We start from the raw sequence: 26315 nt of genomic DNA on the forward strand, positions 1-26315 counted from the left end.
ACCCCCTCCTTTGTTTTTCCCCTACTGCCCCTTCCCTCCCCACCTCCCCAACTCCTTCCCCCCCCCAAGTTGTAAAGTTCATTTTCAATATAGTGTCTTGTACATCTCATTGTTACAACCTGTATCCTTTTTTCAGCATTTTGTTATTTTCCTTCCCCCCTCTCTGCCCCCCCCCCCACAAATTAGAAAAAAAAATGTATATACAAGATGCAGGGCACCAGAATCAAATACAGTGAAAACAGGGGTTATACCATAGACTAACCGCTTTTTTCTTTCCAACAGTTGGAGAAAAATAGTAGGAGTGTCTCTAAGGGTATGGTAGGAACCTGTAAAATGAGCACAGAGCTGCAAAAAAAAGAAAAAAGAAAAAGAAAAAGAAAATCAGGTGATTATGCGAAAAGTGAGTGCAATAAACTGTCACTGAAGGAAAATCTAAGAACCTCATTCCAGAACTCTTTTTCCATGCAATCTTCGCTACACAAACGATATGCTCTATTCCCAGTCCACATTTTCAGTTGGTACTTTTTGTCTGGTAATGTTTATCTTTAAAACTTGAAAATGGAAAGGAATGTCATTCCAGCTGGAGTTGTACTGAACACAGGTAGCAATATACAGCCAATTACTGTCACTGGCAAAGTATTCGTCAATGGGACACCATTGGTAGAGCCAATCGATGCTGGAGTCCCAACTATGTGGCTTCTTCAGAGAGCTAGACCACAGTTAACTGGGTTCACCGAATTTTCAGTCCGTTGATTCAGCTGCAGTGATTTAGACACGGTCTTTTCCCCCTAGTGGGGAACTGACTACAGCTCTTATTAGATGGCTGAAAGGACCAACAAGGATTCCACTCCAATAGGAGGCCACTCCTCTGGTGGAGAAACAGTTGGGATCACAGGCTCAAATTAGGAGTTGAATTGATTCAGTGTTTCTTTTTTTCCAAAGTGGAAAAACTGAATAACCTGTGTTTGTTGTTTTGCTATTTTAGTCACAGACCAATATTTAACTACTAAGTGGATTTCACAACTTTCTTTTTGGGTATGTTTATACAATGGAAGTATTGATCTGAAGTTTTTCTTTTCTTTTTTAACATGTGGTACTGGGGAATCAAACTCAGGGCCTTAGGCTGGATAGACAAGTGTGTTTTCACTGACCTGTAGTCTCTGCTAAGACTCTTCTTTTATGTTTTCTCTTCTTTTTCTTTCTTTTTTAAAATTTTGTTTGTTATCGGGGCTTGATCTCAGGGCCTGGCACTGTCCTTCAGCTTTTTCAGCAACTCTGCCACATAAACTACAGCTCCAGTTCTGGCATTTTGCTGGTTAATTGGAAATGAGAGTCTCCTGAACTTTCCTGCCTGGGTTGGCTTCTAACAGCATTCATCAGATCTCAGTATCTTGAGTAGCTAGGATTATAGGTGTGAGTCACCAGCACCTATCGAAGATTTCCTTTTTCTTAACAAAATATCTTCTCCCTAAATATTGGTGATGGACAGCTGGGGTGTCTCACATCTCCCCAGGTGGGTGTAACATCCCAACTCCACCAGCAACATATTAGATATTAGATATGTTTCCTATGAACATTTCTGTAAGGTATATTAAATAGGTAGGTTTCATTAGGTAGCCGATGCAGGAAAAGAAGTTTATTTACTGAACTGCTGCCCCGCCATGCATGGTGGAGAAGCATGGCTGAAAAGGAAAGAGGGAGGAAAGGGGCAACACACTCCTGGGCCAGGACTTATCTAGGCCAGGAATAGGAAGAGATGTGGCCAGGTGGAGGAAAGGTGTCGCCACATTGGATCTGGATGTGACCTCAGGGTCTGGAACCCTCCTAAGGTCAGAGAGGAGGCATGTGATCAGAGATGGCCCAGGATGTGACCTAGCAGGAGGGGAAGGTGACTGCTTCCAGGTCTGCCAATTACCTAGGTAACTGATACTGGGTGGAGACTTAGCCAAGAGGGAGGGAGGTGTCCCTGTGCAGACCTTACAATTTCTACTCAAACGTACCCAACCCTAGGGCTGATCTCTACCAGGAACCTCACTGAGAGACCTCACTAGCTGAGCCACTTTCAAATTCACTTGTCATGCTGAGCTTCACAAACCCTCATTCAATTATGCAGGTATATGGTCTTACCTGGGATCACCTCTGCCACAGTCACTAGATGTGAAAGTGGGCCTGGCCTGTGGCAAGTGATGTACTCATAGCACCCTTCCTAGTTTCAGCTTATATGCCAGATACACTCCAGCTTCCCTCAGCATTCCTCTGCCTTTTACCTTCTGCCCACCATCATCAAGGGCAAGGGCAAGAATGGCAAGGGCCATTTTTTTCATATTTTTTTATTGTAAAAATACTGTACAGAGGGGTTACAGTTACATGAGTAGGGTAATGAGTACATTTCCTATCAAGCATTGTTACCTACTCCTTTGTTTTTCTCCTACCATCCCTTCCCTCCCCACCTCCACAACTCTTCCCTCCCACCATGAAATTGTAAAATTAGTTTTCAAAATAATGTCTTGTACATCTCATGGTTACAACGGGTCAACCTGTGCCCTTATTTAACCATTTTGTTAAATCCCTTCCCCTTCCCAAATTATGAAAATGTATATATAAGATGCAGGACACCGGAATCAAATACAGTGAAAACAGGGGTTATACCATGGGGGAAGAACGTACAAAAGAAACAAAAATATCACATAGTGCATTAAAGTGCATTAAAAAACAATAGCAGGAAAGAATGGGGTTCATTTCATTTAACATCATCTTATATGGTCATATGTTTGTGTTTTTTTAACTGTATTTTTTGTCTTTTTCTTTTTTGGTACTGGGATCAAACCCAGGATGTTGCACTTGCTAGGCAAGTGCTTTGCCACTGAGCTACATCCCAGCCCTTATATGGTCATATGTACATAGCTTTTGACCCTTTCTTCTTGTCCTAGACATGTACTAGTTATTGCAAATAAGGGAAACCATGGGACCTATGTTTTTTTGAGCCTGGCTTACTTCACTTAATATAATTTTTTCCAAGTCTTTCCATTTCCTAACAAAGAGGTATATATATATATCACTATAGATAATATATATTATATATTACATATATGTACCACATTTTCTTGATTCATTCATCTTCTTAGGGGCATCTGGGTTGGTTCCATATCTTAGCTATGGTAAATAATGCTGCAATAAACATGGTTGTGCTGGTAGCTTTGGTATGACTTTGTTTGTGATCCTTTGGGTAAATGGCAAGGGCCGTTTTTGACATCTGCCTTTAACCTTTGGAAATGCACCCAACATTATTATTATTGCCCTATACTATGAATGTGCAGTAATCAAGAATAGAATATGGCTGAGGGTCAGTGGTTTATGCTTATAGTCCTAGTAACTCAAGAGATTGAGATCTGAAAATCACATTTTGAAAGCAGTCCAGCAGGAAATTCCATGAGACACTTATTGACTATGAACCACTAAAAGGTGAAGCTATGGTTCAAGTAGAATGTTGTCTTGAGTAAAAAAGCTAAGGGACAGTGTCCAGGTCCTGAGTTCAAGCCCCAGGGCTTGCTCATACACACATGCGCATGTGAACACACGCACACACACACACACACACACACACACACACACACACACACACACATGAATAGAATTGAATATGGGATGAAATTAAAACTATAGAGTAATATTCTAATTGATTTCCTGTTTGTCATTTTGGCTGAAGCCATATCACAGAAAGAAATTATTATTCTCTCAAAAATGAAGTTAGACTGTTTCCTAAGAGAGCAAATTGTCACTTTAAGTGTTTATTTGATTATATATGCCAGTAGTTGTTATTTAAAGCACAGTTAGAGAGCTGCCACAGGACAGTATGTGAGTTACTGCCAAACAGAGCATGTGGAGAATAAACTAACTGTGAAAAGACATGAAAAGGAACAATCTTTTTGATCTTCTCTGGTTCAAAGCAGGGGAAAGGTCACAAAGGACCTAAAGTCATGGGGAATTCTTGATTCCCAGTTTTCAAGACTTGGGAATTACTTGTCTGCAGCAGCTTCTTGCTCCTCCCATTTTTCAGCCAATCCAACATAACTTCTCTGCATTTTCTTGGTTTATTTATTTATGTATTTATTAATCTATATTGTGAAGGTGATGTACAGAGGAGCTACAGTTACATAGGCCAGGTAATGAGGGTTGGACCACAGAGCCTCAGGTCTTTCACTTGGCTTATTTGCTCAAGGCTATGTAGCATGCTACCACTTGAGCCACAGCTTTACTTTCAATGTTTTGATGGTCAGTTGGAGATAAGAGTCTCAGGGACTTTTCTGCCCGGGCTGGCTTTGAACCGTGATCCTCCGATCTCAGCCTCCTGAGTAGCTAGGATTACAGGTGTGAGCCACCGGCACCTGGCTTACTTCTCTCCATTTTCACTGCCACCATTGTCATCCATCATTCTCTCTCTGGACTACTGTGGTTTCATCACAGTCACTTTTCAGTTCCCATGCTTTATCTCCTGTTCTATCATGCCACACATGGTCAAAGTGATCTTTCTAGCATAGGTGTCAGATCACCCGCCATGCTCTTACTTTTGCTAGGCGCTTCATCTCTTCTTTCACTCCTGAAGGGCACTTGACTCCCTCTTACTTGTCAGGTCTTAGCTTACCCGTCATCACCACTCTAAAAAATGTCTCCCTGTTACTTCTTCTTGCTCATTCTTTCTTGAATATGTGTTTGTTTGGGGCTTATTATCTGCCTCTCTTAATAGTCTGTGTTCTCCACAAGGCAGAGGGCATGCTTGTTTATTCGCCAATGGATGCTAAAAGTAAAAATGTCAATTGGTGTGTGTTCTAAGCACTCAATAAACATTGGTTGCATGAATGAGGAAGAATGACTGGAATTGAGTGTGGAATGTGAGCTGGTACCCAGAGCTTAGGATATGCAATTTATGTTGGTAAATGGCAAAAGGTGAGGATGAAACAACATAAGAGGGGAAATAAAGAAATAGGAAAATCTGGGTGGGTGAGGACAGTAGTGCAGACATGTCAGAGTGGACATACAGAAGATGTGAGCAAAGAGCAGCAGAAAGTGGTTTGGGAAGAGAAGGCCAGGTATGGTGGGTCTTGCTGTGGGTCTTTCATGATCTCAAATAGAATGGCAAGTCTCAGGTGAATGCCATGACCATTTTTCAAAAGCCTGTGTTTGTTCTGTGTTTGTGCATCATATTGTCCACCGTGAGACATTTCACACCTAAGCACAATAATCTACGTTCATGAGTGCTGTTCATGACACCTCTCACATAGTTATTCAATATCAAGAAATCTCTAAAGAAAAGCTGAAAGAAACACTGGAAAGAATGTGTCTGTAACAAGGCAATAACATGAAGAGAATAACTCTTGGCAACTGTGGGACTATTTATTAAAAGTTTACAGCAGGAGGTGGGCACTAGTTGAGGCTTGGAGATGTCACTGAGAAGACATTTAATTCTCTGCCTCTATAACTGACATGGAATTAAAACACCAGAGCAACAATACCCAGCCTATTTATTCCTCCAGAGAGAAATAAATTATAGTGTTTATGGTAAATCTGATCATTGTCACAGGATCCTCAGCCTCATTCCAACTCATTAATCCTACAGCAAAAGGCCAGGTGGATGGGACACAATCCATGCATTCACCAGTGATTCAGATTACAGCCCAGTTTTTAACTGGTTGGACTAACACACCTTAGAGACTCGGTGTGGATATAAGTTTAGGAAAGCGAGACTGGAATGATGAACTGGGTTGAGTTTCTTAGGCCAGAGAAAGAAAAGGTAATCGTAAACTGGAGAGGAACAATCTTTCTGTTTTATTCCTTTGGTATGTGAAGGCAGGTATGGGAGAATAATGCTGGCATCATTTCCAAGATGCTTATTATGCTCTTGTGGAGAATGGGAGTGGAATTTTAAGCACACTATTGTGTGAATTGCTCACCTGTAGGAAATGATAGGCATATCCAGCAAGCACTGGATTCTTTACCCTCTTTAGCTAGCTGATTAATGGTTCACCATTCCGTTCTGGTATGTTATGACAGAGCTGGGCCAAGGTGCAGTGCACAATAAAGTTCATGTCCTCAGAGCTCTTGAAGATCTAGTCCAAAGAGTTATTTGAAGAGACATTTAAAAGCTGCCAGTCCTTAAGGGTTAGATTTCAAAGTTTGAGAAGATGGATATCTGTAATATTTCATGATCAGGTGATACTATTTAAATAAAAGCATAAGAATGTGAAAGGAAGGGGGTAGGGGATGATGGGCTCAGATAAGTAAGATGCTCCTGGACCAGATCAGCCACATCTCTTCTCCTAAAGTTATGATTATATATCATGACCTAGAACAAGGAGCTATCATACTATGCCCCAGAGATAACTGATCAGAGGTAGCCTGCAATTTCTAGGTTCTTTCATGACTGGTTCCTCTTTTATGTGGTTTGGATCTTGAGTGCCTTAGAAAGGCCCTGTGCACAGAATGAGGTTATTGGAAGATGGTGGAAATGTTAGAGTGAGGTCTAGCGGAAGGTCTTTAGGTCTTTGAGGATGTTTCTTTGAAGAGAATAATGAGACCCTGGTTTCTTGTCCTTCTCCTCCTCCCCCTCCTTTTCCTTCTCATCCTTCTCTTTTATCTCCTGGTCATGAGGTGACTGTGTTCCTCCATTACTCTTTGCACGAAATGTTGCCTTGCCATAGTACCAAAGTTATGGGACCAATTAATCATGACCCAGAACCTCCAAAACTATGAAGCAAATTTTTTCTCTTTAAAGCTGATTATCTCAAGTATTTTGTTACAGTGCTAGGAAGCTGATTAATGTACTACCTAAATCTCTGAGAACAGAAAGCAGAAGAACTTCTTCTCAGTTAATTGACCTAGGGTCTGCTCATAGCTAGAACCTCTATTCATAAAACTCACCTTCATTCGAGATGTATGACAGACTTAGATTATCTTTGAGAGATAGACATTTCTACTGGTTCCCCATGAACATTGCTATAATTTCCCGTATTTACTAGCCCAGTAACTAGAAATTTTCTCAACTCCAAAACTCTAGCTACAACACACTTATAGTGAATTTCATTAAAAGAATAAATATTAACAAACTTTAGTTACCTTAAAGCTCACATGTTATCATTTTTATGGTGACTCCATAAATGTTTACAACTAATTAAGCCTAATGTTACTTAATTGCCTACCAAATACTGCTGGCAGAAGTTTTCATTCCTCTCTACACTTGTCTGGAGATTAAAGTTCTACTTGAAGTGTCCCAAGTTTCTCTTATTCAGAATTCTACCTGAAGAGAATATGTAGAAAGATAATCTATTCTTTCATTATCAACTGTAACAAAATATCCAAGATACTCACCTTAAGTGGTAAGATGGACCATCTACTTCTTGAAATTTTTTAAAAGTTTTTTATTGTGAAAATACTGTACAAAGAGGTTATACATGAGCAAGGTAATGAGTACATTTCTTATCCAGCATTGTTGCCTCCTCCTTTGTTTTTCTCCTAGCATCCCTTCCCTCCCACCTCCTCATCTACACTCCCCACCACTGCTTTAATTGTAAAGTTCATTTTTCGCTATAGTGTCTTATACATCTCATTGTTGCAATGGGTCAATCTGTATCCCTATTTAAACAATTCGTTTTTGAAATTTTATATAAAAGTAAAACATGTAAACCTTAAGAAGGAAAGTATCAAAGAATATAAAGCAGTGGTTTCCAAACCTAAGTGGTAATAAATTTCTCAAGAAGATTTTAAAGATGAAGACCCCTAGTACATTAAAAACAACAACAACAAAGAAAGACCTCTTTTGTGTCCTTTGTATATTCTTCCCACTATGGTATATCCCTTGTAGTCACTGTACTTGGTTTTGGCAGGTACCTTGCATCTTGTATATACATTTGTCCAATGGGGGGAAGGGAAGGGGAGTAACAAATGCTGAAACAAGGATACTGTGTGACCCATTGCAATAATGATACCCACAAGATACTATGTTGGAAATTAGCTTTACAACTTTGGGTGGGGTAGGAGGAGTGAAGGAGGTGGGAAGGGGAGGGATAGTGGGAGAACAGCAAGGGAAGGGCTAAGACTGCTCTACAAGAAATGTACTCATTGCCTTAGTCATTTAACTGTAACCCCTCTGTATATCATCTTTGCAATAAAATAAGATTTTTAAAAAAGAATGAAGAAAAATGAAAGAAAAAAAAGATGAAGACCCCTGGACTCTTAACTCACAAAATTTTAATCACAAAGGTCTATAATGTAATGAAGAGTTCTGTATTCTTATATCTACTCCCACAAATAATTCTTTTGGATGCTGGATCTGCTAATGTATCACCACGTGGTTGGTTTTTAAAAACCTTGCTATTTTTGAATAATCACAGATTGACTAGCAATTGTAAGAAATAACACAGAGATACGATATACCATTTGCTTAGTTTTAATACTAACATCCACAACCACAAGACAATATCCCAACCCAGATATTGAAGTGACACCACCCACCATTTTTTTTCAAATTTCTCCAGGTGTGGTTATACTTATAGATGTTTGTGTTTTCACTCTTCAGTTTTACCTATATGTAGGATTATGTATGCAACACCACAGTCAAGATATGAGCAGTTCCAGTTGGTTTTGGGTAGCTGTACCTACCCTGATCCCCCCTCTCATAACAATTGTTAATCTTTTCCTCTACATCCACAATTGTGTTATTTCTATAATACTACCTAAAGGGAAATGCGCCACACCACAAGAGACAAAATAATACATCTCCCAGCACCTTTGAATTTACTTTACTTGGTTAAAGATACACTCTGTAAAATGTGATCAAGAATCATGAGCTGAAGAGACTATCTTGGATGATCTGGTTGTGTTTAATGTAATCAGAAATGTCATGAAGTAGAAAAGAAGGTTGGAGATGCAATAGTAGAAGAAACAGAAACGGAACACTTGGGATTGTTCAAGGAGGAGAACTACAAACCAAAGAAAAAAGTCATCCTCTGAAAGCTGAAAAGGCAAGGAATAGATTCTCCCCTACAGGCTCCAGAAAGAAGCAGCCCAACTATTAAATAATAAATTCCTATTATTTTAACCACTAGGTTTATAACAATTTATAATAGCAGAAACAAGGAAATTAGAGCAATATGTAACTTTGGGGACACTGGCTTCCCCCCTCAAGATAAAAGTTGTATAAAACAATAGACAATTTTTTCTTTTTTAAAATATATTTTTTGTTGTAAAGATACTGTACAGAGGGGCTACAGTTACATGAGTAAGGTAATGAGTACATTTCCTATGGAGCATTGTTACCCCCTCCTTTGTTTTTCTCCTTCCCTCCCCACCTCCCCAATTTCTTGTCCCCCCCCACGAAGTTGTAAAGTTTTGTTTTCAATATAGTGTCTTATACATCTCATTGCTACCGTGGGTCAACTTGTATCCTTATTTCAGCATTTTGTTATTTCCCTTCCCCTCCCAAATTAGAAAAATGTGTATACAAGATGCAGGACACTGGAATCAAATACAGTGAAAACTATGGGGGAAGAACACACAAAAGAAACAAAATAATCACATAGTACATTATAGTAAGTATATGAAAAACAACAGCAAGAAAGAAAAAAACTTCTCATGTCCTTATCTTGGGGTTCATTTCGCTTAGTCTCACCTTTTTTTTTATCTTGGCTAATCTTTTTTTTAATTAATAAGATTTTTTTATTGTGAAAGTACCATGAAGAGGGGTTACAATTACATGAGCAAGGTATTGAGTACATTTCTTATCAAGCATTGTTGCCTCCTCCTTTGTTTCCCCTTACCATCCCTGCCCTCCCATCTTCACCCCCCCTCCCTCCTGCCCCTGGCCAAAGTTGTAAAGTTTGTTTTTTGACATAACATCTTGTACATCTCATTGTTGCAATGGGTCCACCTGCATCCCTATTTAAACAATTCGTTTTTTTTTAATTTAATTTAATTTTATTTGTGAACATACTGTACAGAGGAGTTACAATTACATGGGCAGGATAATGCGTACATTTCTTACCAAGCATTGCAGCCTCCTCCTTTGTTTACCCTTCACATCCCTTCCCAGCCTCCCTCCTCCCCCCCAATCCCAATCCTTCTCCTTCCCCCCCCCCCCCCGCACCGACATTGTAAAGCTCGTTTTGGACATGACAACTTGTACTTCTCATTGTTGCAACAGGTCCACCTGTATCCTTAAACAACTGGTTTTTCCCCATCTCCTCCACAAGTTATACTGACATTAAGTGAAGTAAGCCAGGCCCAAAGAAACATAGGTCCCATGGTTTCCCTTATTTGTAATATCTAGTAGATGTATGAGTCAAACAATTCGTTTTTTCCCTTCCCCTCCATAAATTATACCAACATCAAATTCAGTGAAAACAAGGGTTATACTGTGGGGGAGGGACATACAGAGCAACAAAGAAATCATCTTATAAATATGTTAGAAACAAAAGCAAGAAAGAAGAACCATTTGAATCCTTATCTTGGGGTTCATTTTACCTAACATCAACTTATCTGACCCCTTTGCTTGTCTGACACACAAGGAAACCATAGGACCTATGTATTTTTGGGCCTGGCTTACATCACAATATAATTTTTTTACAAGTCTTTCCATTTCCTAACAACTGGGGCAATGTCATTCTTTCTGATGGAGGCATAGAATTCCATTGTACACACACACACACACACACACACACACACACACACACACACACACACACACACACACACACACACACACCACATTTTCTTGATCCATTCATCTACTGAGGGGTATCTGGGTTGATTCCACATCTTAGCTATGGTGAATAATGCTGCGATAAACATAGTTGTGCTGATAGCTTTCGTATACCCTTATGTGTGATTGTGTAAATGCTTAAAAGTGGGATTTCTGGGTCATAGGGGAGCTCTATGTGGAGTCTTTTGAGGAACATCCATACTACTTTCCAAAGTGGTTGAACAAGTTTACACTCCCACCAACAATGCAGTAGGGTTCCCTTCTGTCCACATCCCCTCCAGCATCTGTTGTTATTGGAGTTCTTGATTATAGCCATTCTAACTGGGGTGAAGTGGAATCTCAATGTTGTTTTGATTTGCATTTTTTTATGACTAGAGAAGTTGAGCATTTCTTCATGTGTCTATTGGCCATTCTTCTTTTTTTTTTTCTTTTTGGGTCCGGTCGTGGGGTCTAAAACTCTGGGCCTGGACTGCCCCTCAGCTCTACACCTCAAGGCTAGCGCTCTAGCACATGAGCCACAGCACCACTTCCGCCTTTTTTCTTTTTGCTTACGTGGTGCTGAGGAATTGAACCCAGGGCCTCATGCATGCAAGGCAAGTGCTCTACCACTGAGCCACCTTCCCAGCCCTCTATTGGCCATTCTTATGTCCTCTTCAGAGAAGTCTCTTTTTAAGTCTTTAGCCCACTTATTTATTGGGCAGTTGTTTCTTTGAGGATTTGTTTTTGGAGATTTTAAGTTTTTGAATTCTAAGTATATTTTAGATATGAGACCCTTGTCCATTGTATGGCTAGTGAAGATCTTCTTCTAGTCCGTGATTTCTATTGATTTTGCTAGCTATGTCCTTTGCCATGAAGAAGTTCTGCAGTTTCATGCAATGCCATTTGTCCAACCTTTCTTTGATTTGTTGTGTTTCTGGGTCTTTAGTAAGAAAATTTCGGCCTGTGCCAAGGAGCCCTAGAGTTTCTTTTATTCCTTCCTGTAATATTTTCAGGGTGTCTGCTTTGACTTTGAGGTCTTGGATCCAATTTGGAGTTGATTCTGGTGTAGGGTGATATATAAGGATCTAGCTTTAGTTTTCTATAACAGGTGATTAACCAATTTTGCCTGCACCATTTACTGAAGAGGCTGTATTTCTTCCATCCTATTTTTTTAACTCTCTTATTGAAGATTAGGTGGCTAAAGGTCTCTGGGTTCATTTCTGGGTCTTCAGTTCTATTGCATTGGTCCTCAGGTCGGTTCTGTGCCAGTTCCAAGCTGTTTTGATAACTATGGCTTTGTAGTAGAGTTTGAAATTTGGTATTGATATTCCTTCAGCACTGTTCTTTCTGCTAAAGATTGTTTTTGCTATTCAGGGTCTTTTATTGTTCCATATGAATTTTTGTGTTGCTTCTTCTATTTCATTGAGGAATTAGGTTGGGATATTGATGGGTATAACATTGAATTTGTAGATACCTTTGTCAGTATTGCCATTTTCACGATGTTGATCCTCCCAATCCAGGAGCATGAAAGTTTTTCCACTTCCTTAGTTCTGCTTTAACTTCCTTTTTCATGTTTTTAAAGTTTTCATCATAGAGGTCCTTCACTTCTTTAGTTAACTCCTAAGTATTTTATTTTTTGTGAGGCTATTACAACAGGAGTTGCTTTCCTGATTTCAGCTGCGCTCTTCTCATTATTGGCATACAGAAAAGCCATTGATTTTTGATGGTTAATGTTATATCCTGCTGCTTTGCCAAAGTTTTGGATCAGCTCCAGTAACTTGGGAATGGAGTCCATGGGGGTCTTTAAATACAAGATCATGTCATCTGCAAAGAGGGAGCGTTTACTTGCATCTTGTCTTATTGTTCTAGTAAGCACTCTAATATAAATTGAAGAGAAGTGGAGAGAGTGGACATCCTTGTCTCGTTTCTGAATTTCAATGAAATGGCTTTAGCTTTTCACCACTAAGTATAATACTGGCTGTAGGTTTGTCATACACAGCCTTTATTATATTGAGGAATGTTCCATGGATTCCTAGTTTTTCCAGACCTTTCATCATAAAGGGGTATTGGATCTTTAGATCATTTTTTAATGGATAAGTACTATTCCAGTGTATGTATATGCCACAGTATGTTTAAGCATTCATGATTGATAAAAACCTAGGTTGTACCTACCTTGGAGCTATTATGAGTAAAGCTGCTGTAAGCATTCCTATACAGATTTTGGTATGAACATATATTTCCATTTCTTGGGGTGACTGTCAAGGTCTGAATTTCAGGGCTTTATGACAATTAAATATATTTCATAAACTATCAGTGTGTCTAGATATTCCTACCAGAAACATATGAGTGATCAGCGTCTGTTGTCACCACTCTATTTTCTAGAGAGTCTGATAGGAAGGTAGAAATACTCTGTGTAGATTGTAATTTTCATCTTCCTATGAACTAGTGATCCAAAATTTCTTTCAATACATATATTTTTCTGTAAATCCTCTTAAATGAAACTTTTCTTCATAACTTTTGGTATTCTATAGATGCATTATTTGTATTTTTACCTTTGGGAGGGTTCTGATTCTTTTTTGTTTGTTTGGTTTTTGCTTGTGGAAGTACTGGGTTTTTTAATTCAAGGATTCACACTTACTAAGCAAGCATTCTACCGCAAGCAATGTCCCTAGCCTTCTTCTGCTTTTACTTTTTTCATAAGAAAGTTCATGCTTTTTTTTGCCAGAGGCTAACCTCAAACTGCTATTCTTCTACTTCTACCTCCAAAGTGGATGGGATTATAGGCGAGTACCATCACATTTGTCCTACTTTTAATTCTAGAGAGTATTTAGGCTATGTGGATTTTTAAACATATGGTTTGAATATATAACTTGTCTCTTCATCCTGTTAACAACATATTTTGTAGAACTAAAAGTAGTTTTCTTGTTTGTTTTGTTGTTGTTGTTGTTTGGATGAAGTCCAATTTATCCATTCCCCTTTATGGATCCTACATTTTTCATCAAGGCTAAAATATGCTGAAATTTTCTTTTCAGTTTTTTTCTACAAGTTTTATGTTTGATATTTTATTTGTAAGTTAAGCTTTGTATGAGATATGAGGTTTAACTTGTGTTTAACTCCTTTTACCTACAGAGGTCCAATTCTTCCAGCATCATTTGTTGAAAACCCATCCTCCATCAAATTGCCTTTTACTTCTCCCAAAAGCTGAAAGCATTTACACACATTAATTTGTGTCTACATTGTCTATTCTGATGTACAATGTATAGTTCTGTCCTTCTACCAATACCACAGAGCCTTGCTACTCTTCTATATTGTTCTTTGTTGTCAGGATTATTTTAGCCATTCTAGGATTTGCATGTTTTCATACAAGCATTAGATGAAGCATTAGATATCTCCAATCTTCGCTTGTATTTTGATTGATTTAATAAGAACAAATATATTTACTTATCAGACTTTCCTGTATATGAAGACAGCATGCATATCTACTTATTCATATCTCTTGTGGTTTCTCTTGTTGATATTTGATTACTTTTGTCCTGTGCATCTTGTGCAGGTTGTGTTTAATTTTTATCTAAATGTTTCATTTGGGGGGCAATTCTCGGAGTAGACAATTGTCTATGACAATAATCATTTTTACAGAGAAATAACCCTTATTTTTTTGAGCCAGTCACAAAGTATTCAGGGGAAACAGAGGAATTAGTACTAAAAAGTGCTACCTCTCCACAGTTCCAAAGACAAATGACTGTAGAATGAGGCAGCAGGGAAGAATGTATGAAGTTGAGCAATTGCTTCCTTTCAAAGGCACAGGAAAGGCTGCCAGTCCACCACTTATTTCTCTGTGTTGCTTTCCTCTGTGTTGAACTGGTGGCAATCCTCTTGGTTGGCTTGGAGTCCCAGTGAAACTGGCACTAGCAAACCTAGTCTTTATTTTGTACTCAAGGAAGCATGAGCCAACTGTAAAATCAGCCTCTCACTGTGTAAGAGCTTATAACTTCAACCCTTCAGTGACATTCTCTACTATCAGAGGGGACCCATCTGAACAGGGGACTGACCTAGTTTCTTCAGCTCTAGGAATGACAACAGAGAGCCATGCATTGGGCCCAGAGGTCAAGTCAAAACAGAGACAATTCTCCTTTTAGTCTGCCATGCTAACCACCAGACGATATTTTCTCCTTTCCGTTTCTACCCTGTCTTCCAAATAATCACCTCAGTGCTTCTCTGTGTTTATGACACATGGCATCCATTAAAGAGCTGAGGGTAAAAGGCTGTGCCTGACAAGGTAATGACATTGGACAATCGTCGCAGTTGAACTGAAAGGTAATCTCTGGCACATTGAATCTAGGTTCATATATTTAAAGAATCATTTCAGGGCTATGTACCAGAAGTCAAGGGTGTAGGTACTTCTAGTGCTCAGGAAGGCACTAAAACTAAGATTAGGGGTTAGGGAATCTGTAAACATCTTGCTGGATACCCTTTCTTTTCCTAAGGCTCTATGTCATATATTCCTCTTTCTCTTTTCCTTTATTCCTCTCCTTTGTGCCTACTCTTTTCCCCTCCTTCCCCCTTTCCCCTCCTCTTCTTATTCTTCCTCTCTCTCATTTCCAATTATTTCCTTTATTACCCTCTATCTCATTCTCTCTCTTACAGTGTCTTCTGTTTCGAAATTCATGTGATACAACCCAGAAACACACACATTCCAGGAATCTCCCCTCTGCCATGCCTTCTGCGGAAAGGGTTCTCTCTGGCCTTATTTGACTCATTAGAAGCCACCTGAGGGCAAAAGTTGCAACCAGGAGAAAGGGAACACATAATACAAAACATCTCTGAGGCGCTATTAAAAGGTAAGTTGGAAAAAAATTTCGTGAGGTCTGCACAGGCAAAATATTTGAATAAAAGTATTTCTTTCCATTATAAATTTAGAAATAGAAAGTCCCTATCTACCAAGTCACTCTGTTTATAAGGTGGCAATGTTGAATTATACCAAGCTGTCATATCCTTCACACTTAATGTGACAATCTGGTCACAGTCGTATTGCCACATTAAAAGCGCAAAACTTGAAAAGCAGATTATTAGATTTTTTTTAAAAAACCAATTTAGTTCAGGAAGTATGGAAAAATTTAGTTATCTGATAAAACTCATCCAGGAGGAATGAAAGATTGTTGATAACAATCACCAATCATGAATTTAAGTTCTCTTTCCTGGGTTATATGACCTAATATGTCATTTAAATGTTTGGTCATTCATTTTTTTAATTTGGGAAATGGAAAATAATGCCTTCCTGGATTATGCTTTAGTATGTTTGTAATTATAAAATGATTTAGTGTTTATGAAATACTCTTTAAACCATATAACTCTGTGAAAATGCAAGATAAAATATGACTATCTTCACATTTATGTTATTTTAAAATAAAAATCTTTAAAGTGTCTCATATTTATTTGTTTTAACACATAATTTATATGAATAGTCCTAGTAATTTCTGTAAGACCCTTTAAGGTTATTTAGGACAGAAAATATTTTCATCATTTTATTAGAGGTAAAAATGAAACAAAATAAAATAACTTGCCAAAATATTGACATGCCAAAACTAAACCAAGATGAATTAAACCAGCTTAACAGGCCCATATCAAGCATTGAAATAGAAACAGCAATAAGAGACCTCCCAGCTAAGAAAAGTCCAGGACCAGATGGTTTTACAGCGGAATTTTACAAGGCCTTCAAAGCAGAGCTCACACCAATACTCCTCCAACTCTTCAATGAAATTGAAAGAGAAAGCTCACTACCGAACACATTCTATGAAGCCATCATAACCCTCATCCCAAAACCAGGCAAGGACTCATCAAAGAAAGAGAACTATAGACCCATTTCTTTGATGAACATTGATGCAAAACTTCTCAACAAAATTTTGGCCAATCGACTTCAACAATTCATCCAAAAAATCATACACCATGATCAAACAGGATTCATTTCAGGGATGCAAAGCTGGTTCAATATACGCAAATCAATTAATATTATTCATCACATCAACAGGAGCAAGAATAAGAACCACATGGTTATCTCAATAGATGCAGAAAAAGCATTTGACAAGATCCAACACCCCTTTATGATGAAGGTTCTGGAAAAATTAGGAATCCATGGAACATTCCTCAATACAATAAAGGCTGTATATGACAAACCTACAGCCAGCATTATACTCAATGGTGAAAAACTAAAGCCATTTCCTCTTAACTCAGGAACGAGACAAGGATGCCCACTCTCTCCACTCCTCTTCAATCTAGTATTAGAATGCCTAGCTACAGCAATAAGACAAGATGCAGACATAAAGGGGATCCAAATAGGGAAAGAAGAAATAAAACTCTCCCTCTTTGCAGATGACATGATCTTGTATTTAAAGAATCCCATGGACTCCACTCCCAAATTACTCAAGCTGATTCAAAACTTTGGCAAAGTAGCAGGTTATAAAATTAACCCCCAAAAATCAATGGCTTTTCTATATGCCAACAATGAGAAAAGTGTGGCTGAAATTAGGAAAGCAACTCCATTTGTAATAGCCCCACAAAAAATAAAACACCTAGGAATTAACTTAACCAAAGAAGTGAAGGACCTCTATGATGAAAACTTTAAAATCTTGAAAAAGGAAATCAACACAGAACTTAAAAAATGGCAAAACCTCCCATGCTCCTGGATTGGCAAGATTAACATTGTGAAAATGGCAATACTTCCCAAGGCTATCTACAAATTCAACGCGATACCTAGCAAAATTCCACCCTCATTCTTCAAGGAAATAGAGGAGGCAATCCAAAAATTCATATGGAACAATAAAAGACCCCGAATAGCAAAAACGCGCCTCAACGGAAAGAACACTGCTGGAGGAATATCAATACCAAATTTCAAACTCTACTATAAAGCCATAGTAATCAAAACAGCTAGGTATTGGCATAAGAACAGACCTCAGGACCAATGGAATAGAATTGAAAACCCAGAAATGAACCTACAGACCTATAGCCATCTAATCTTCGATAAGGAAGCTAAAACAATAGAATGGAAGAAAGACAGCCTCTTCAGTAAATGGTGCTGGCAAAATTGGTTAACTACATGTAGAAAACTAAAGCTAGATCCTTATATATCACCCTGCACCAGAATCAACTCCAAATGGATCAAAGACCTTGAACTCAAAGCAGACACTCTGAAAACATTACAGGATGGAATAGGAGAAACCTTAGGTCTCCTTGGCTCAGGCCGAAATTTTCTGAATAGAGACCCGGAAGCACAACAAATCAAAGAAAGGTTGGACAAATGGGATTGCATACGGTTGCAGAGCTTCTGCAGGGCAAATGACATAGCTAGCAAGATCAATAGAAAGCCCACCGATTGGGAGAAGATCTTTACTAGCCATACAATGGACAAGGGTCTCATATCTAAAATATACTTGGAACTCAAAAAATTAAACCACCCAACAACAAATCCTCAAAGAAACAACTGCCCAATAAATAAGTGGGCGAAAGACTTAAAGAGAAGCTTCTCTGAAGAAGAAAGAAGGATGGCCAATAGACACATGAAGAAATGTTCAACATCCCTAGCCATAAAAGAAATGCAAATCAAAACAACATTGAGATATCACCTCACTCCAGTTAGAACGGCAAAAATCAAGAACTCTAACAACAACAAATGCTGGAAGGGATGTGGACAGAAAGGAACCTTACTTCATTGTTGGTGGGAATGTAAACTTGTTCAACCACTTTGGAAAGCAGTATGGAGGTTCCTCAAAAGACTTCACATAGATCTCCCCTATGATCCAGCAATCCCACTTTTGGGCATTTACCCAAATGTTTACAAACAAGACCACACTAAAGCTACCAGCACAACTATGTTTATTGCAGCATTATTTACCATAGCTAAGATATGGAACCAACCCAGATGCCCCTCAGTAGATGAATGGATCAAGAAAATGTGGTATATATACACAATGGAATTCTATGCCTCCATCAGAAAGAATGACATTTCCCCATTTGTTAGGAAATGGAAAGGCTTGGAAAAAATTATATTAAGTGAAGTAAGCCAGGCCCAAAGAAGCATAGGTCCCATGGTTTCCCTTATTTGCAATATCTAGTATAGGTATGAGTCAAGCAGAAAAGGTCAGATAATGTGATGTTAGGAAAATGAACCCTTAAATATGTATTTTAATGTTTTCGTTTCTTTCATGCATATGTTTCTAACGCATTTATAAGATTATTTCTTTGTTGCTTTGTATGTCCCTCCCCCACAGTGTAACCCCCACTTTCACTATATTTGATGTCAGTATAACATGTGGAGGAGATGGGGGCAAACAAGTCGTTTAAGGATTCAGGTGGACCTGTTGCAACAATGAGAAGTACAAAATGTCATGTCAAAACCAGCTTTACAATGTCGGTGGGGGGGGGGGAGGGGGGTATAATTGGGTGGGGGGAGGGGGGAGGCTGGGAAGGGAGGTGAAGGGTAAACAAAGGAGGAGGCTGCAATGTTTGGTAAGAAATGTATGCATTATCCTGCCCATGTAATTGTAGCCCCTCTGTACAGTATGTTCTCAAATAAAATAAAATAATATTAAAAAAATAACTTGCCAAATATCACATAAATAGTCATGGAATAAGACCATTATGCTAGGACACGACATCAAAGAAACAAGTTTCAGAACCATAGTCGAAATTGTCATCCAATTTCCCTTAGAGGGCAAAGGTTTTTCTTGATTTGTAAAATTCCCAGGAAATGATACCCTGCCAGCCCTCAGGATGATGGGAGTGTAGAGATGAGTACCAGTTCTTGAACTTCATTGCTGACCTTGCCCTGTTGTCTACTAACAAAGGGAAAGCACCACTGTACCCAGGAATGGGAGCTTTTCCTTGTAGAGGAAAGTAAATCCCTATGGCTCTCAGACCTCTGAGAATTGTGAAAAATACTTCAAGTTCCTTAGATGTAACTGAGCCCTCCAGCAGTCAAAATGTTCTGCTTGGTGCATTCTTTTCTCCTCTTGATTGATTCAGATATTCCCAACGGGCAAGGATCAACCCTAATGCCTACAAGATTTCTGAAAGCACAGGAATCTATTAAGCAAAAGAAAAAAAAAAGAAAGAAAGAAAGAAAAGATTTTGCCTATCTTCAAGACATAACAAAGAGGAACAGACTCATATCACAATTTTAGAAGTACTCCACTAAAGAGATCCCTTAATCTGCTACTTTTATATGTTTAAAAAGAGAGAGTCCTTCAACTTGCTGTTTCTGGTGTTCTGGCTGAACAGAAAAAGTCTTTCTTACTGAAGGGTTTTAGCATGCTTGTCTTTGAGTATGGTGAGTGGCCCTTCTTTATTTTTCTTCTCCTTAATAACCTATATAGTTCTTAGAAGGCCTGAAACTGGAAAAGCTCAAGCCATTTCATGGCAATGTCATCATTAAGAGCATCTGTATTTGTTGATTAGGGTCCATTCTACAATAAAAATGCCCAATGAACCAGTCTATTCCGTTTATTACCAACACAGATATCTCAGATCTATTGTGTTCTATTAGTTTAATTGAAACATTATTGAGAAATACAGATTTCCAGTGAAAAAGGAATAAAAATCTAGAGAAATCATCCAAAATAACATATGGCATTTTTCCTATGAAGCTTGTAAGTAATTTGTTCACCATTTGTTTCCCAAGGACGGGGAGGGGGGTGTATTAAATTGAAATCTAAAGTAAGGTACATTGATTTACAGGAAATGGTTCCCTTACACACAAATTAATCATTTACAAATACTATTTCAGGAGACTTGGTGGAAGGAAGGCTTGTATTTTGAGCCAAGTATTAGACCAAATCTCAGTATCTGTTTATAAAGGTTTGTTGTTGTTGTTGTTGTTGTTGTTGTTGTTGTATGTTTGTGTGTGTGTGTTCCAATTAAAGGATTGGACGAAGTTAACCAAAGTATTTGTTTCATGTCATTTCAAATAAATAGTATAAAAGCATTAGAGCTTTTCAGAGAAAATTGTGTTCAACTGTATTTCACAGAAAACAAGGCAGGCAGGTGGGAACTGCTGGAGACTGATGGGGGCTATCGCCATTTTCCTAGGAAATTGTGTTGGTTCTTTCTCAAACTGAGTGAGGATGATCATGTGTTCTCATATTCTTTAATGTAAATCCCCCAGAACTCTCCACTCAACACTGAGTTTAGAGTCAGTCCTTTTACTGCCTAACATTCATTTTCAGATCTGAAAATGTCCATGTGCCATGGAAGATAGGAGCCTTGGATGACAGGTACAACCACTTTTGCAAGGCCCAATACCTGAGTTGCTGATGGAAGGGTGGCGTGTCTCCAGAGGAGGAAACTGAAACAGGGATTGTTTTCAGCTCAGACCTATGTGACTTCCTTTACTTCTTTTCACTTTCAGCTGAGCCAAGATTCCATTTTTCCATTTCTGATTTCTTCTGATCCAGGACATTTTTTCTATTTCTGATTCTTCTCATCTAAGCCCTTATTGCTAGGAAAAATTTCATCTTTTTGTTAAAAAAAAAAAAGCAGAGAGTGTCAAGAAGGAAAATGTGTTGAGATCCCAAAGATATGGGAGTATTTGCCCATCTGTAGCGGATGTGCTTACCTGCTGGGCTGACTTAGGAATGTCTAGTTTTCAGAGGAGAAGGTGGTCCAGGAAGCAAGATTGGGGAAGAGGACTATCTTTCTGTTATGTTTCTCCTTCCTCTTGAGTTTCACATAAAAATATTCAAGAACCAATGCCTGCATAAGTCAAACAAGTTAGTGACTTCCTGGAAGCCAGGTGTTATTCCTGCGTGATTGAGAAGCACTTGAGTTCTGCCATTGCATAGAATGGGCTGGTCGAAAGGATTGTATTTCTTCATGGATGACCAGGACAGGCTCAGTGACTCAGGTTTCACTTGCCTTCGCCTTGACTACATAATCATAGACAAAAAAGCAGAGAACGGATGCATCAGTCATCAGCCTCCACCCTGAAAGCTTATTTTTCATTCTTCTTGCCTTGGAAATAAGATTTGATCTTGGTTGGTTTCCAAATCTTTAATTTATTTTGCTTTGCTCCCCTGGGTCATCTTTGTCACACGCAGAGGAAGGCAATGTGGATCCCTTTACTTTGTTTAGAATTAAACAACAACAACAAAACCCCCCAAAAAATCAAACAAAAACACTGCCAATCCATCTAAGACAGAAGCAAGGTCAGGGGTGTACCTACCCCCACCCATTCTGGTAGTTTTCCCAAATACAACCATGAAACATCTAGCCTTTGGGCTTCTGCAGCTCCAAGGAAACATCTGATTTTATTCAACTTTCTATTGTAGACAAGTTGGATGGTTATGATCCATGACTCTGGGTTCTGCCAGAATTCCACATATTGTAAGACCAAATTGAAAACTACTAATTAAGATTTCTTGTCTTCCTGGATCCACCCAATAACCATTTGGGCTTAACTGTCTGTGTCATGCAAACAATCGATTTGGCCAGGAAGTGGAGGGAAGAGTTCTTTTTGTTTGTTTTATTGTATCTTTTTGTCATTTTTTTTCTCCAACTAGTGTTGTTTTTCCTACTGAATTTGCATATATTTTACATACCCCACTTCCTCTGTCCTTATTTGTTCCCCCTTTCCAGTTTTGTCTGTGACAATTTCTATTCATAAGCAGGCAACTTTTATTTCTCTTTTAGTTTGAAACCTACCATAGCCCCTTAAGATTAGGGAACCGAGTCTTTACCTACTCAACTGTTGTTAATGTAGAGAGGTATTTTCAGATTTCTCCTTTGACAAGACCATACTTTTGAGTTATACCAGGCATCTGGGCTCTTCTCTTTCAGTGTTCAGCTTGCTTCTTTCTTTCTCTTCCTTTCTTTCTTTTTTCCTTCTCTCTCTCTCCCTTCCTTCCTTTCTTCCTTCTTTCTTTCCTTCCTTCCTTCCTTCCTTCCTTCCTTCTTTCCTTCCTTCTTTCTCCTTCATTCTTTTTTCCTTCTCTCTTCCTTCCTTTCTTACATATTCTTTCCTTCTTTTGGTGTGGGGTATGACAGATTTGGTTACAAATTTTCATTTCAAGCTTCATATATTTCATTTCTCCACCCAAATGATCTTAACTCTGGCCCAGAATACCCTTAGACTACTTCATTTGTCCCTTCCAAACTTTAATATCTATTATGCTACAAAGATACCCTGGGAGGTAAATGAGTATCTTTTCATTTCACAGATGAAGAGGCTGAAAGGAGAGAAGGACTAAGAGTAGAGCACCAACCTAGTGGCAAACAGTGATTCAAATTCTCAGTCTTCACTTCTAGCACAGGAATGCTGTTCTGTCTAATCTCTTTGTGTAACCTTTCCAACATCTTCAATTCTTTATGAATGCCCAACACACAGGCATTGCTTGTGAAGCTAGATCTCCATTCCACAAGGGAAATGCCCTTTGCAGACTAGATACTTCCACCTTTCTGATTCAAAAACTTCCAAAGCATGCCCAATCTCTCCGAGGATACACATTAGATGTGTGGCACCCACTAGTGTCAGATAAAATTGCATTAATTGGTCTTAGGTGGTCATTGTTTCATGATCTCTACGCTTCTCTCTCTTATCTCAAATTTCTCAGAGGTAAAACGATTATAATCACATAACTTCTGTAGTATAGTTCTTTCTTTAACCTTCCTGCCAGTCAAATGACTATAACCCATTTCAGGTAATGACAGAAAATGCTAACCATGGCGATTAGCCACAGCTCATCAACAGCTTTGGGAACCTGCTGGAATTTTCCTCAGAAATCATTGCACTCAACTGCAATGTGCTGATTGAGATAATGAGCTACAAGATGAAAATTAAGGAATAATAAAATGGATAACCTTCTCCCCCCCCCCGCCCACTTCTCTAAGAGAAAGAAAAAGATAAGGAAAAAGGAAATCAGAGGAAGCTCAGAATTAAATTTTATGTTCTAACACATTTCTCACTTATTTTTTTTTCCTCTAAGTCTGATTAAGTCTACTACTCTCTATGGCTTTTGCAAGTTTCTGCTACCTGTGGCCCTTAGGCCAAAGGACACCCCTGCAGAAATGGAACTTGAATTTGACCTTGGTGATTTGAGTATTAAACACCACTGGACCAAAAGCTTTTCTCCCCTTTCCTTTTCTTCTTTTTCCTCCAGTGGCTCAGCTTTAATATTGGCTTTCATTTGCAACATGAACCTTAAGTTGAGTGTGTGAGTTCCAGTTGTAGGCTCGCAGACAGAAACCACATCTACCATTGTTCCCCTGGATTTCCCTGTGTGTCTGGCCACCTGCCACTGCTGCCCACTTGTGCTGCAGCCTCGTCTCCATCCTACTGTTCAATGTATAGCCTCTGCATCCACCCACAACCTCTACCCTTCTCTTTTCCAGAGCAAGGTGAAGCCGAGAGGACAGTTTATCTCAGACATTTCATTCTTTGAAGTCTCTGTCTAGCTCTTAGGGAGAACAATGTCAGTACAAATCTTGTTGTTTTTTTCTGGTTTATTCACACAACGAACTTCAATTATGAGATTAGAAGAATGAAAATGAGATTTTTGGAAGGAAGCGTGCGCACATATGTGTGTTCTTCTGTTTGTGTGTGCTTTGTGGGTCCTGCTGAGAGAGATGTGTGACATAGGTCTCAGAAGAATCCTTTGTGCAATCCTGGATTACTCACATGCTAGACACTTTAAAAGCAGACACGACCATATAACAACACTTACCTAATGTTACTTGACCCTGTGGCTTATTTGCAGAATTGCCGTTTTTTGGAGGGGGGTGGTAGGGGCAGGAAGGGAAGGAGTACTGATACTGAGGCTTGAATTCAGGGTCTCATGCTCTCACTGTTTTTTTTTTTTTCATGCGAGACTGGTACTCTCCACATGAGCCACAGCTCCAATTCTAGTCATTGTCTGGTTAATTGGACATAAGAATCTCATGACTTTTCTGCTCAGGTTGGCTTCAAACCATGATCCTCTTATCTCAGCTTCCTGAGTAGCTAGGATTACAGCCATGAGTCATCTGGGCCTTGTGTGTTTCTTGTTATTATATGTATGAGGTCAACATTAAACTTCTAAACTATGTATCACAAAAACAACTGTACCACATAAAAATATGAAGTGCCTGTGTATATGCATACATAAACCAACAGCTTGAAATTGTATATATAGAGAGAAAGAAAAAAGAGATAATCATCAACAGCTTGAACCTAATTAAAAATGAGGCATACATTTATTAAATTTCACATGAAAAAATATTGCTTTCAAATGTCATACACACACATGCATGCATACACACGTTGAAAAACAGTAAAAGAAAACATTCTTATCTGGTTTTCTTTCATTTCCTTACTGATCATCTCTTTCCCAGTCCAGACTCTGTTGAAGTGATAAAGCAGTCTACTTGTGAGGGAAATAGAGGTACAATGCCAGAGATCCTGGGTTCAAATCCCTCCTCTCTCAATGCAGTAAGTGATCTTAACCTGTTTCTTTAACCTTCTGTGTCTTAAGTCCATGAATGAAAGAGCTCCTGAGATATCTAGAGGGAAGGAAGTGATGGTAGCTGGTTCCCAGCATTGTGTAAGACCTCTATACTGGAACCCATAACCCCATCACTTCTAACACCTATAACACTGGCTCATGTTTTGATGCCTCTGAATTTAGAGCTTATTTTACAATGGAGGATATACCTTAGTTCATGGACAGCCCAGCTTTATCCTTAATAGTACACAAACAATGGTGTTCTTACAATTCATAATACACATTTAATAAAGTATTTAATTGAATCAAATACAATTTGGGTTATAAGCTTTTAGCTGGTTTATAAAAACATTCCAAAGCTGCATGTAAGCTGGGCGCCAGTGGCTCATGCCTGTAATCCTAACTACTCAAGAGGCTGTGATCTTAGGATCGTGATTTGAATCTAGCCTGGGCAAGAAAGCCCAAGAGACTTTTATCTCTGATAGGAAGTGGCCCTATGGCTCAAGTGGTAGAGTACAACCCTTGAACACAGAGAGGTTCAGGGAAAGAGCCAGGCCTTGAGTTCAAGCCCCAGGACTGGGGAACAAAAAGTTGTATGTGTCCTTATCAATAAAAAAAATGAACCATGGAAATTAGCTCCCTGGTCATCTGTTAATAGCTAAAAGAACTCACTGGGTCAGAAAGCAGAAGGACTAGAAAGATAAAAGGGAAAATGTCTTTCTTGAGCTTAAAATGACACTTCCTTTGCTTTAATGACTTCTTTCATTTTTAATATAGTCATTCTACATGGTCCTGAAAATATTATGTAGTATATCTTAGTGAGAAATTTACTTGGTTAAAAAAATTAATCCTTCTTGGGCAGAGAACAAGAGAAGTGTGGTTCAATGACAGCCTGGGAAAAAGTTAGAGTGACCCCCATCCCAATAAAATAAATTGAGTATGGAATTATATGCCTATAATTCCAGCTACTTGGGAGGTAGGAAGATCATAGCCTAGTCCAAGGCTAGCAGCCAAGGACAAAAGCACTAAAAGAAACCAAAGTACTTGGAATGGCTCTCAACTGGTAGAACATCTGCTAGTTCAAATCTCAGTACCAATAAAAAACAAAAGCAAGACAAAGTAAA

The 26315-nt window shown here is 38.8% G+C and overlaps 1 pseudogene; it reads left to right on the forward strand.

Annotated features, from left to right (window-relative positions):
- The first annotated feature begins 558 nt into the window (after nt 1-558).
- The window catches only part of LOC138814314 (serine/threonine-protein kinase 16-like), a 31506-nt pseudogene continuing 5749 nt past the window's right edge, over nt 559-26315 (forward strand).

This window comes from Dipodomys merriami, unplaced genomic scaffold, assembly GCF_024711535.1.
Source record: "Dipodomys merriami isolate MVZ:Mamm:240054 unplaced genomic scaffold, mDipMer1.0.p SCAF_6, whole genome shotgun sequence".
NCBI lineage: Eukaryota > Metazoa > Chordata > Mammalia > Rodentia > Heteromyidae > Dipodomys > Dipodomys merriami.